The sequence below is a fragment of the Urocitellus parryii genome, chromosome 1 (genome assembly GCF_045843805.1).
Source record: "Urocitellus parryii isolate mUroPar1 chromosome 1, mUroPar1.hap1, whole genome shotgun sequence".
Lineage (NCBI taxonomy): Eukaryota > Metazoa > Chordata > Mammalia > Rodentia > Sciuridae > Urocitellus > Urocitellus parryii.
The window spans coordinates 92,076,154-92,090,374 of NC_135531.1; the positions used below are offsets into that span (position 1 = coordinate 92,076,154).

At 38.7% G+C, this 14,221-nt stretch overlaps 1 protein-coding gene, 1 non-coding gene and 1 pseudogene across 3 annotated transcripts in view; 2 read left to right on the plus strand and 1 right to left on the minus strand.

The window, feature by feature from the left end:
• Epb41l4a (erythrocyte membrane protein band 4.1 like 4A) overlaps positions 1-14,221 on the minus strand; it is a 222,632-nt gene that overhangs the window by 182,072 nt on the left and 26,339 nt on the right. The gene's annotated exons all lie outside the window — the stretch shown is intronic.
• On the plus strand, positions 2,973-3,044 carry Trnaa-ugc (transfer RNA alanine (anticodon UGC)). The gene has a single exon. It is a non-coding gene; the product is annotated as a tRNA-Ala (tRNA).
• On the plus strand, positions 8,554-8,902 carry LOC113191483 (transcription elongation factor A protein-like 8; annotated as a pseudogene).

Sequence of the window (14,221 nt, forward strand, 5' to 3'; positions counted from 1 at the left end):
TAGGCTCCAGAGTCCTTTCACCAGCTATGACATTATATTTAGACAGTTGTTTGGTGCCTGAAGCAGTAGTAACTCGACACAAATGCCCCCAAGGTTGCCCCAGCCATCAATGATGAGATCATTAGTGTCTCACACCAGAGACAGCCATCCTAAACTCTTCTACCCTCATTTCCAACATCTATCCATTACCAATTCCTGCATGTTTTATCTTCTAAATAGTTTTAAAATCAATTCTTTCCTTTCCACCCTGATTTTCTCAGTACTCATTGAAGTTCTTAATCTCTATTACCTGGGGATATTGAAGTCTATAAAGTCTCCTATCAGAGCTTCCTGATGATAGTCCAAATCCCTTTATTTCACTTTCCTGACACAACCCAGGGAAATCTACTAAAAATACAAATATCTATTACTAGCCTATTTAAAACCCTTGTGGGAACTGAACCAGGGGTGCTTTAAAAAATATAGCTGTCTTATCTCCATTGTACAACTAAAGACATGTTGAAAAATGGCCAGGCTGTTGCTGGGAAGCAGCAGGAATGCAGTGAGGGAGATGGGCAGCTTATTGTCTAGCAGCCCCCACCCTGCCTAGTGGGACAAGATGACACCTGAGCAGAGTTCCCTTTAGCCTCCTAGAATGAAGGCCCAAGGGGAAGGTCCACTGGCCTCTAAGTCCTGCATGAACCTTGGATGAGTGTCCTCAGCCCTCACGTGCCTCCAGTGCCTCTGGCACTGAGTGATAGGTCCCCAGCGCTGCTTCCCCCTCTGCAGCAATACTCTGCTTTCACTTATATTCACTTTTATTTCTTTACCACGCTAGTAATTTTTCCTTCTTCCCTGAATTACTCATGTTTCAATCTTTTGATGGCATTCCATCTCTTTCCTGAATTTTCAAGGATGTTTTTCCTAAAATTTTTTCCTGTCATTCTGACTAGATAACATTTTTAAGCATATGAATGGTAAGGATATGTTCAATGTACCACATAAAATGTTCTACTAATCATTTTTGACCGATGCCAGATATAAACTTCATTTAGTTGAATTTTTAAATGTTGAGATTTTTAGAAAAGGTAAATTTTTTAATTACAGATCACCAACTTCCGTTTTACTCCACAAGTCTGTAAACTGGTTTAGATAACAAGGAATTAATTTTATTCACTCATGCAACACCTATCTTACACTAAGCACCACGTGAAGTGAGAAAGATACTATAGTAAATATAACAGACAAGGTCTCCACCTATTATAATTTTGGTAATTTAATATAGGAAAACTTTGGGATAGCCAACTCACAGTACATATATACTCTTATATGTCCGTGTATCTACATTTCATGACTTCAACACCCTCGCAGCTGTTAGCTGGCATTTCAAGTACTGTTATCAGGCTCCAGCACTCCTGGCTTAGCACTTCAAATATCATTATTTAAAAACTCAACAAAAGCATTGTTAATTAACAAAGGGGCTATTGGAAATCATTTTCATTTGTGAAATAAGTGATGACCAACACATGTAGTTGGTTATAAAACTGAACAGACCCCACCATTTCTGCAACAAAATACAAAAACTTAGCAAAGCCAAAAATCTAACATCTCCAGTAGGGGACTCAAGATGAGAGCCCTGGATACTGCTGCTGTCCACTCCTCAGCGGACTCTGGTGCTAATTTAAGCCACAGTTGGCCGGTCTCACTGTCAGACATTGTCACTGTACCTTATACTGAAGGAACCCATTCATGTAGGTGCTAGTCAGAGTGCCCAAGGACAGAGTTCAATTATCCAAAGTGGCTCTTTATGATACTTCCTTGCTGTACTTGTAATTAGTCCTGCCAGAATTAAGACCAGAAATTGTTTTCATTGTAATTTACCAGAAAGAAGCAAGAGACTACAAAGGGAAGGGATGGATATAGCACCCTCCTATTTCTAGATTCTGGAGGCTACCCATATTGAACAGAAAGAATCCAACAATGCTAAAAGCTAGATTGGTACCAGTAAGTGCAATTCAGAAATAAAAGAATTACATGGCTAAGGATAGTGTGCAAAAGGGAGAGCTATCCAAGATGAGAGCCAGATCACATCTTACAGGTGTCATGGGTCTTGGTAGGTCATGAAAAGAGCTAGGATTTTATTCAAAATGTATTGGAAGCCACTGAATAATTTTAAGAAGCTGACTCAGTACAGTTACTACATAGAAAAATAAGCAGTCAAGGAACCAAGCAGTGGAAACAGGAGATTGTTACAGAACCTTGGGCCAGAGATGATGGTACCTATAGACTAGAGGTAAATACAGAGAGGCGGATAGATATCCTCTCAAAATACCTGACATACAATGCAATATATAACAGTATGTCTATACTGTTCTTTTTAAGAGCAATCACTAAATAATTTAATAACTAGGATTAACAATGTCTCTTCTGGGGAAAAAAATAAAACATGTTCAGGTATAGACTTGGGACCCAAGAATACTCTGAAGACTGACTAGGAACCCATGCTCCATCCTGGTTCTCCACAAGAAAAGGGGAAGTGGGGATACCCCACTTCCAGTCCCCTGTCTATGGTTCCCTTAACCTGAGGCTAAAAATTATACAGGTCATGAACAGTAAGGGGAGAGGTGGGACACCAGAAGGGTGGAATGTCCAGCCTTGGGTCCCCTTAGGCCAGCTCCCTGGCAACATGCTCCTCTCCTCTTCCCACCCCCATCTGCTCTGGTGTGATTTCTTCTTCCCTGTAGCCCAACCTGGGAACTGAATTCATTTTCACATATAGGGGTGCTGAAACTGGAAGCCAATTTTATTTCCATTAAAACAATAGCCAATTTATTTATTATTAGATGCCATGTATTAGAGTTTTCAATGTATTAGCATGTATCATCCTCATCAAAATCCTATCCCCATTTTATAGAAGGGGAAACTGAGATATAAAAAAGTAACTTGCCTAGTTGGCAAGTGGCTGAGGCAGGATTAGAACCCAGGCGGGGCTAGGGATGTAACTCAGTTGGTAGAGTGCTTGCCTTGCATGCACAAGGCCCTGGGTTCAATTCCCAGCACCACCATCACCATCACAAAAAAAAAAAAAAAAAAAAAGAACCCAGGCTGTCTGGCTGCTGGCCCCATGTTCTTGATTGCCTACTGGAGTCTGGCTCCAAAGTCATGCTGTTCAGAAATAAGGATCAGACAACTGCAGTCATCAATCGCAGGAAGGTCCAAGATGCAATTTAGTAAGAGTATCCAACTTATATTTTGATGGAGAAACATCCAGGTGAATGTTTACATGGTTTCTATAGTGCTGAAACTGAATTCATTTTCATCAAGTTTGAGATCACTCCCCAAAAAATCAGATTAATATGTGAAGAAGGGAAAAACATTCATCTTTTTTCACTCACTATGTAGTAAAAGAGCAACTCTTGTACATACTTGTCAGTTCTGCCAGAGTGTGAGCCTGCAGGGTAGGAAGCACCCATCTTCGGTGAGAACTTTCCACCATAAGAATTATTAGTGCTGAACGAGCACTCAACTCCGAAATAAATGGCATTCTTCAAATGTCAGAAGCATCCCCAACAGAATAACTCAGGTCCCCAACTAGACTATTAAGCTGATGTTACAAACAGTAGCCAGGAAGAAAGGAGTTCATCTCTGCTGACAGTGATTGGGAACGGAAACAAAAAGGCTGAGAATGTCCTCATTATCCAACAGCTTCCTGGTTTAACCTTCTAAGAGTGAACAGAAGCATTTCCTAAGTTCAGAACTCAGAGCCATGGGACTCTCATCACCCAGAGCAGCACTGTACTAAGAAATATCTTTGTTCGGGGGGAACAAATACTTTTACAGTTAAAGATGATGAAAAGGGGTAAAATCTTCTAAATAAAAATGATTCATACTATAAAACATAAGGTTGGTCCAGTTGCCTCAGTTACATAACAATAAATTATAAACATTGCTCAACTTTATTTTGCCTCCTAGGTCTTCAGAGCTCATCTTCAAATAGCTCCAAAGTCTCCCCCAAGTAGGAGAACTCCATAAACACCTCCGGCACTTTTCCCCACAAAAGTGAGCTTTCTCTAGCATCCTACCTGAATTTTTCTTTAAAAATGCATGCAAGTTTCATGTTCTGCTCTGTAAAATATCTGTTTTGATTTTTGCCTTGGATGGGAGATAAGGTAACTTCAAACATTATTATCAGACAAAACTGCCACACCAGGATGATGGGCCAAACATATCTTGTGGCCTTTCACATCTCATCACCACCACTAAGAATGAATTAAAAAATCTCTTGAGTTTGAGACCAGGCTTTTTTAAAATGTAAGAAACCATAGTGTGATGTTTAACATTCAAGTTCTCTTTATCAGTAGCTTTCAATTCCAGCTGCACGTGACAATCATCTGGAAACCTTTTTAAAAATACCAGTGCCTAACCTCCACCAAACCAACCAAATCAGTCTCAGGATATAGGAAGAGACCACTGTGTTCTGATATTATTGTTTTTAGCTCCACTGGATAATTTTAAAGGACAGAAAGGGTTGAGAATCACTTCTCAGAGGATTTTTTTTTCTTTTTGGCAGATGGTGAGGGGTACTGGGGATTGAACACAGAGGCACTTAACCACAAGCCCTTTTTTAATTTTTTGAAATAGGGTCTTGCTAAGTTGTTCAAGGTCTCACTAATTTGCTGAGTCTGGCTTTGAACTTGTGATCCTGTTCAGAGGATCTTTAAGCAAAATTAAAGCCCCAGAAGGATGTAGGAACAGCAAAGTCAACCCTTGAAAATACTCATCTTGCTCCTTCTTCTACATTCAATTCTCTAGGAGATAACAGATAGTAAAATAAGACAAAACACACACTCCTTCTCTACTAGACTAGTGTTATAAAAAACACCTAAAACAGAAGGTTTGAATGGAATTTAAAGTTCCAAAAATAATACAAAAATGTCTAGGTTTCAATGAAAGTGTCACTCATCATACCAAGAACCAGAAAGAGCTCAAACTGAATGAGAAATGGCAACCAACAGATTCCAACACCAAGATGACAGATGTTAGAATTACCTGACAGAGATTTTCACGTAGCCATGGTCAAAAATAATAATAATAATAATAATTCTTCAATGAGCAATTAAAAGCATGCTAAACGATCTGGGGAAAATACCATCATGTTGCTCAGGCCCTTGAAGTAGATTCACTGCTGGGTAAGGATTGTTCATGGGAACATACAGATGTTTGTTTTGATGGAGGAACCCGTTGGACCTTAGTTCAGCCATATACTGGCCTACAGAAACCTGGTACCTGTTCACCGTAATTTGTCTTTGGCTTGATGGATCTAGAATGACTTTCCAAATGAGATTATCGAATGAGTCAAAGACAAGAATCCCTCAAGGGGAGCTACATCCCCAGGGACTGAATGACTGAAAGCATCTGTCTCTCCAAAGGGTTGGGTTAGGAAAATGAGGCTTCATGACTATCCTCAGTGGTTTATTTCACTTGACACCAGAAGCATAAATCATCAGAGGAAAACCGATAAACTCAACTACATCAAAAGTATAATTTCTGTTCCACTAAATACTCTGGAAAGTAGATGAAAAGAAAAGCTCCAGACAGAAAATGTTTACAAACTATATATTCAAACAAAGGACGCATCTAGAGTATGTAAAGAACTTGCGAAACTCAACAGTAGAAAAATAATCCATTTGGAACATCAGCAAAAACATAAGGAAACACTTCATCAAAGAGGCTACACAGACAGCAAATGAGCACATAAAAACATGCTGCACACAATCAGCCATTAAGGAATTGCACGTGAAAACTACAATGAGCTATCTCTACACACCTAACAGGGTGGCTAAAATTTTCAAAAGGTGATAATACCAAGCTCTGATGGGGATGTAAAGAACTCATACACTGTTGGTAGGGTTGTAAAATGATAAAACCACTTTGGAAAACAAGTTGGCAATTTCTTTAAATACTTAACATACAGTTGCCATATATATGATCCAATAACTGCATTCTTTGGCATTTAAACAAGAGAAATAAAATTTTACTTTTATGCATAAAACCTATACATGAATGTTTACAGCAGCTTTATCTGTCAAAAACTGTAAACAATATAGACATCCTTCAGCAGGTGAATGATTAAATAGACTTTGGCACAACACTGTAGAATTAAAAAAGTAAGAAAAAACTATTGACACATTCAAAAACCTGGAGGAATCTCCTGAGAATTATGTTAATGAAGAAAAACCAACCAACCCAAAAGGCATAATTTCATTGATACAACATCCATGAAATGATTAAATCACAAAAATAGAAAGCAAAATAATGGTTTACAGAATTTAAGAAGAGGCAAAAGATGCAGAGGAAAGGATGTGGCTGTAGAAGAGCAATATAAGGAATCTTTGAGGAAATGTTCTATCACTTGACTATCAGTATCAATATCCTGGTTGTGACACTATTAAAATTTTGCAAGAAGTTACTCCTGGGGGATCATGGGTAAAAAGACAAGAGATCTCTATTTCTTAAAACTACATATGAATTACCTCAAAATAAAAAGTATACTTAAAAATAAAAGGTTACTAAATCACTGAATTCTGACTGCAACATACAGCAAATAACAAGTACTTGGAAGTGACCTTTATGTGTGTTCCAAATATTTTCTTTATGGTCATTTTTAGCTCTAGCATTTCATTCATGATTCATAAGATTCAGCAATCTAATTTTATTCCATAGGAAGGGGGCCCTTTAGCCTTGCTGAGACCAGTTATTTCCATGGTGACACTCAACATATTATTAACATAAACGAACAGCACACCACACCTAGAATGAACTACTTTCTCCATGGCTACTCTGTTTTCTTGCACCTCTTCAGGAAACAATGATGATAAAGATGCTCAAATATCCCTCTGCCCAGTATCACTATTTTTCCAGAGGTAGATCCATTTGAGGAAGTGGGGGAGAGAGAAGATAAAGAATGTACAGAGGCTACTCCTGGTCTCTCCTCTCAGATCCTGGATGCCTCTGAAGTGAACCCTGAAACATTGAATCTGTGCCCAGTGGTTTGAGACCATTTTTTTTTTTTGTACATGTTCTCTAGCAATGAGCTTCCTTCTTCAATGATGCTCAGCTGAACACAGTAATGTAATTGCTCCAATGTAACAGGAAACCTGGGAGGGAGGTGGGGGGAGGGGCCCAGGGGCAGGAAAGATGGTGGAATGAGATGGACATCATTACCCTAGGTATATGTATGACTGCACATATGGTGTGATGCTATTTCCTGTACAACCAGAGATATGAAAAGTTGTGCTGCAATTGTGTACAATGAATCAAAATGCACTCTGCTGTCATACATATATACCTAATTAAAATATATTAATTAATTTTTTAAAAAAAAAAGGTCTGGAAGAGCAGCTTTCATCATGGAAGACACTGGTTTAAGTGTTTTAGTAGGTTTAAGTCTAATTTTAACCAGCACAAATTTGACATCAGGGGCTGAATTTGGAAGTCATTCCACTGTGGTGTGTTCTCCATTAGTCTATACCGTTTCTCCCATAGATTAGGTAGTCTGTAGGTGGGTAGAGATATGAAGGAGTATACAGGTGTGAGAAGGTATGCACAGGAGTGCACATATATAAACACCTTCACACAGCTGACAAAGCACAGCGGGCAAGCACCAGATCAGAACTCCCTACTACTCTTTGTAGATACTCATTATCTATGGGACACGTACATGTTGGGTAATTGGGGCAGGAGGACTAAACCAGCCCACTGACGTTCAGTATCAAGAGAAAAGCAAAGAATAGATGAATCTCCCTTCAAACATTTAGCATTTTATCTTAAAATCATTAGAACTTTACTAAATGCTTCCTTAGTTTCCCCATATCTACTAAACATCTAGAATTCCTTTATCACAAAATAAGATCCTATATGCCACCAATAAAGCTACAGCATAACATTCAGTACTTTTGAGAAGAGGATGACAGTCTAAACTCATCCTTCATAAAGTCCAGTTTGGGTTAAACAAACAGAAACACAAAGGCCAAGGCTAAAGAAATGCAACAGAAGAGGATACAGGTTACTAGCAGAAAAGGCGGGTCTGGGACAACACTCTGAGCAGCCTGGGAGTTTGGTGCTAATGGAGCAAGGAAAGGAGAAACATGAAATGCTCACATGCCTAATTAATCCTGCTTTCTGAGGGAAAAAGAAATCTCACTAATGGCAAACTGCATGGAAAGATGCTCAGCTCTTACCTGAAATCCCAGTCATTCTGAAAAGCTGTGGTCAGCTGTACCATGATCTCAGAGAGACCATGATCTCAGACTCAGCAAAAGGCTAAGACCAGAGTTAGATTAGTTAGAAATGACTGACAGAGAGTCGACATGTGCAGAAGTCCTTACAGTCCAGGCCCTGTTTCTCCAAAGCAGCTCGATTCTGCTGGAGAAGGAGAAAAGTACCCAGGATCCTTTCAGGATTCTTTGTCTTTGGGGCACGACAGAAATCGAGGTGAGGGAAGAGGAAGGAAAATCTCCTGGATCCCTGCAGGATTAATTTATTCCAAAAGGAAATAATAAAAAAAAAATCGGCATGCCAAAGTCATATGAAGAAAATGAAGGAAAACAGAACATGCCAAAGGCAGAAGAAGATCATCCTTCAGAAGATGTACCACAGGAACCAGAAAGAAATCCTCAACCTTCCCAAGAAGGTGTAAGCCAGGAAGCCGAAGGAAATCTTGGAGGAGGGCTTGCCCAACCTGGCCAAGGATTTAAAGAGGACACACCTGAAGGCATTTGGACCCTGAAGAAATGATTAGAGGAGTAGATGAGCTGGAAAGGCTTAGGGAAGATATCAAAAGAGTAAGAAATAAGTTCATGATGATGCATTGGAAGCAAAGAATTCACGCAGCTGCCCTTATCCTGTGTGTTTCAGGCCTTGAATTCCTTTTTGTCTGATATTAAAATCGAGCCCCTGCTTTCTTTATGTTAGCATTTTCTGATGTATCTTTAACTTTCATTTTACTTTTAATTACATGGCAGTATTGTTTTAGGTAGTTTGTTATCAGCATTTTATTGGATTTTGGATTTTGACCTACTTTCCAGGTTTATTTTTCAATTGGAAAGTTTCACACATATGCATGGAGATAGTTCATTTTATATGTACAGTAAAAACATAACAGGTTACAGAGCAGCATATTTAGTATCAGCTCACATATGTAGGATACAATTCCAAATTGTGCGTGTGTATACATACATACATATCTCAGATTTAACTGTGCTTATTTCTGTGTGGTGTGAAGTTTTGTTTTTGTTTTGCTTTTTGCTTATGTGTATTTTTTAATGAATACCTTTCACACACACAAAGAAGTGAAGATTTTTTAAATAAGTAATAGTTGATCAAAACTAGTTTGCAACTAGCTTGTAAGGGCAATGGGGCACCTAAACTCTTGAAGAAATAACTATAAAAAAAGAAATGTAAACCTCAAGTTACCTCTGGATTTCTTTGCCAGAGAAATAAAACTGGCAATCATTACAAAAAAAAAAAAAAAAGAAGAAGAAGAAGAAGAGGAGGAGGAGGAGGAGGAGGAGGAGGAGGAGGAGGAGGAGGAGGAGGAGGAGGAGAAGGAGGCTGAAAACAATTAAGGATCAGTAAGAAAAGTATCCAAGGGCAGTGATTTGGGAGGCTGAGGCAGGAGGATTGAGAATTTGAAACTAGCCTCAGCAAATTAGCAAGAACCTAAGCAACTTAGCAAGACCCTGTCTCAAAATAAAAAAAAAGTAAAAAGGACTGGGGATGTAGCTCAGTGGCCAAGCACCATGGGTTCAATCCCCAGAACCAAAAAGAAAAACATCAATGGTATATATTTACCTATAGTTAAAGACACTGCTCCCTCTACCCCTGCTTGTTCAATAAGATTTTATTAAAATGGTTTCATAAAACAAGACATTGTTATAACTATTCATGGTAGTCTATAAAATAATTTAAAATAATCATTGAGAAATAAGGCAGATGCTTGCATTTTCTTATCCATAATAATAACTCTTGAAAATTATTTGGCCAATGGAAGAATTTATGTAGAAATATTTGAATCTATGTAGAAATACATTATCAAGGGAGATTTTTTTAAGTACTGAGAGACTAATATCAAAGAAAGGAAAAGCAAAAGAGTAGTTTCAGATAGTCTTGAACATGTACTCTATGAAAGTGTCAAAGAGCAGTCCATCTCTACTTACAAAATCTACCACAAGGCACAGGAAAAAAAAAAAAAAAACCTGAAACATCTCCAATTAATTTTATGATGCTGGCATAAACTTGGTTCCCACAACAGTCAGAAAAACCACTATACCCACACACACCTCAACCAAATGGAAAAGAGAAGAAGCATGTATCTCATTCACCCAGAGGACCCAGATGCATTGAGATCATCCCCCAGACCATATTGAAATTCCTTGTGTCAGAGGGACAGTATACATTATCAATCCTTCACAAATCTCTTACCCAGAATTCATGGAGCCAGATGTGGTTCAAGATTTGAGAACTTTTGGGCTGGGGTAGAGTGCTTACCTCACACGCGGAGGGCACTGGGTTCCATTCTCAACACCACATAAAAATAAAATAAAGGTATTGTGTTCATCTACAACAACAAAAAAAAATTAAAAGAAAGATTTGAGAACTTTTGAGCCAGGCACAGGGCACACACCTGTAATTACAGGAACTCAGGAGGCTGAGGAAGGAGAAAGCTCAAGGCTAGCCTCAGCAACTTAGCAAGGCCCTAAGCAACTTAACAAGAACCAATCTCAAAAAATTTAAAAAAAACTGGAGGATGTAACTCAGTGGCAAAGTGTCCCTGAGTTCAATCTGCAGTATAAAAAAAAAAAGTGATTTGAGAACTTTTAACTTCAAAAAGGTACCTTCTGGGCATTTCCAAGATATTTCACATATCCTCAGGGAGTCTGAGGTAGCTATGACATTTCTGCTGCAAAAACTCATGATTATTTACACTAAATACAATCAATAAAGACTATGAATTGCCTCACATCAGAGACAGGTCTTTCCCTCAAATATACCCACTTTAGGTCAAGTTTTAGAATCAAAAGTTATGGGGGAAAAAAGTCTAAGTTCTCAAAACAGCGTGGATTTCAGAATTGTAGATAAAGCATTATTGATTTATTATAGAATTTTTGTAAGTAATGGTAATTACTGATAGTTCACTGACTGCTTGCTGTGAGAAATGATGTTTAGCTAACATTATCTCTACCCTTCCTACTCCTCTCAAAGGTTTATTAAATGAGGTTCAGAAAGGTTGTGGTTTACCCAAAGTCACTGAAAACACCAGAATTTGAACCAAGATCTGTTCATATTCCATCCCACTATGCTTTTATACCAGTCAGGTTCTAGCAAACCTAAGCGGAGAAGCCACTTTCTGGAAGCATACTGACAACTTCCAGAATGAACTGAAAAAACAGGTTTGCAAAACAAGCAAAGGCCAAAGAAGGTCAAGTTAAAGAAGCAGTGACCAAGGTTGAGTCCTGAAGTTAGGATGCTGCCTTGGCACTGCAAAGGCAGCACATGCCTCAGTACCGCTGCCGGACTCAGTACTGCTATAACCAAACTCAGCCTGAAAACTTTCCAAACACTAATATTCAAAGGCCTGGAAAGTTAAGCCTCAGCTACTCACCCATGTACTTCCACATTGTGAAAAAGGCATCCTCCAAAGTGAAGGAATGTCAGCAGACTGGGCAATCTCCCTTAAAAGGAGAGTGACAAAAAGCTACTACAGCCATTCTAAATGATATGCTTACAAATTACATCCAATGGCATGCCATAAAGTAGTATTTCTTCAGGAATAGAAGTATTTTTAAAAGATATTTAGAATATGTATTTTATATCAATTAGCCAAATCTTAAAAATCAGTGTTTAGGGGCTGGGAATATAGCTCAGTTGGTAGAGGGCTTGCCTCACATGCATAAGGCCCTGGGTTCAATCCCCAGCAACACACACACACACACAAAGACTAATTTTTAAAAAAGGAAGAACAACTCAGTATTTAAAAAGATACTTGAGGGGCTGGGGATGTGGCTCAAGCGGTAGCGTGCCCGTCTGGCATGCGTGCGGCCCGGGTTTGATCCTCAGCACCACATACAAACAAAGATGTTGTGTCTGCCGAAAACTAAGAAATAAAATATTAAAATTCTCTCTCTCTCTCCCTCCCCCCCTCCTCATTCTCTCTTAAAAAATAAAAAAATTAAAAGATACTTGATATAATTTAACACCCATTCTAAATGTTTTTAAATTCTTGGTAAATTAAGAGGAGAAAGTTCTTTCTTTAACCTAACACTCTTCACCTGAATCTAGTCATATTAAAAGAGCAACACATAAGCCATTTCAATTAGTCAACACCATTTCTGCACATCATTCAAAAACTCTAATCAACCAGTCAGGGAGACTGAGGCAGGAAGACTCTAAGTTCATGGTCAGCCTCAGCAGTTAAGCAAGGACCTGAGCAATTTAGCAAGATCCTATCTCAAAAAATAGAAAGGATTTGGGCCAGGCACAGTGTGCAGGCCTGTAATCCCAGCGGCTTAGGAGGCTGAAATAGGAGGATCCTGAATTCAAAGCCAGCCTCAGCAACTGAAGAGGCACTTAGCAACTCAGTGAGACCCTGTCTCTAATTAATATACAAAATAGGGCCAGGGGTGTGGCTCAGTGGTTGAGTGCCCCTGAGTTCAATCCCTGCTACCAAAAAAAGACTTGGAATGTAGCTCAGTGGTAAAGTGTCACTGGATTGAATCATGAGTACCAAAAGAAAAAAAAAAAACCTCTAACCTGTGGTAGTTAGAAGAGATACAACTACCAGAAAGTGGGAAAGACCCTATTATCATATTGTTGTAATCTATCCTTTGAGTAGCCCTTTGGTGAACTTGCATTTTAGATTGGAAAAAATTCTGACCCAGTGGAGTAATTCAAGTCAAGTTATTCAGATTGGGGTGTTAAATACTTATAAAGCAGAAGTATCTCTTCCAGGGTCCTTTCCAGGTCAGAGACTTGTCTGGTCCTAGGAACCCAGCCAAAAAGGACCTAGGGTGGAGAGTGAAGGAACAGGCCTGGTAACTGGGCAGCAGAAAGGAAAGTAGCTAAAAGATGTAATGTGTTGGGAGCAGACGTGTCTGACGTCCAAGTGTCAAATTTCCTTTCCTAGTCCTAAGGATTGAACTCAGGGCCTTTTGCATGTTAGGCAAGTACTCTACCACTGAGCTACATCTCCTGCCCTTTTCATTTTTTATGTTGAGACAGGGTCTTGCCAAGTTGCCCAGGCTGGCCTCAAACTTGCCATCCTCCTTCCTCAGCCTCCCAGGTAGCTGGGATTAAAGGAGAACCGTGTCCTGCTTTGACATCTATTTTATTCATGTTATTCTCAAACCTGAAGAAATAAATAAATCTCATTATACCCAATCCACATTTGAATAGGAAAAACTATGCTTTGGGGTAAAGCCAAGTCCAGTGGAAACACGGCAAAGCAGTAATAAGAAGTCAGAAGTGACCCGGAGGAGCTGGAAAGAAAAGTCTCAGATAAGAGGTGATAAACACCAACCAAGATGAGTCAGTGCTGTCCACAGAGGATTCTCAGAAATTAGTGTGTGAGAAGATAAGTGACACTCCTCAGTCATACAGAATTTGTTTTCATTGTAATGACATTTAGATATGTAAGGAAGGGATGATTCCCAAAGAACAACTTGAAAAACTTGAACTATTCAAGAAATCCCAAAGCATTCCAACTAAAACTAAGTGGAGTCAATAGTAAAGTTTGGTAAAATAAAAAAATACAAGATAAACAATTCTCATCAACTTTCCTATAAACCAACAATTTTCTTTTCTTAAAAAACATGGAATGCAATAAAAAACTACATTCAAAATACAACCAAAAATATGACATTTAGGAATAGCCTTAAAAAGAAAGATGTAATATTTCAATGACAAAAAAACTAAAACTTAACCGAAAGACAGGAAAGCTTGAATAAATGGAAAGCAAAAGAACAAGTTGTTATATGCAAGGTCTGAATTTTTAGTTTTTCCGAAATGAAATACAGGCATAGCACCATAAGACTGAAATCTCAGTGGGAATTTTTTAATGATAAAAAAAAATTATTTAAAGGCAAAATTTAAAGGAAAAACAGCTGGGCACAATGTTACACACCTGTAAACCCAGAGATCAAGGAGGATCACAAGTTCAAGAGCAGCCTGAGCAACTTAGCAAGAC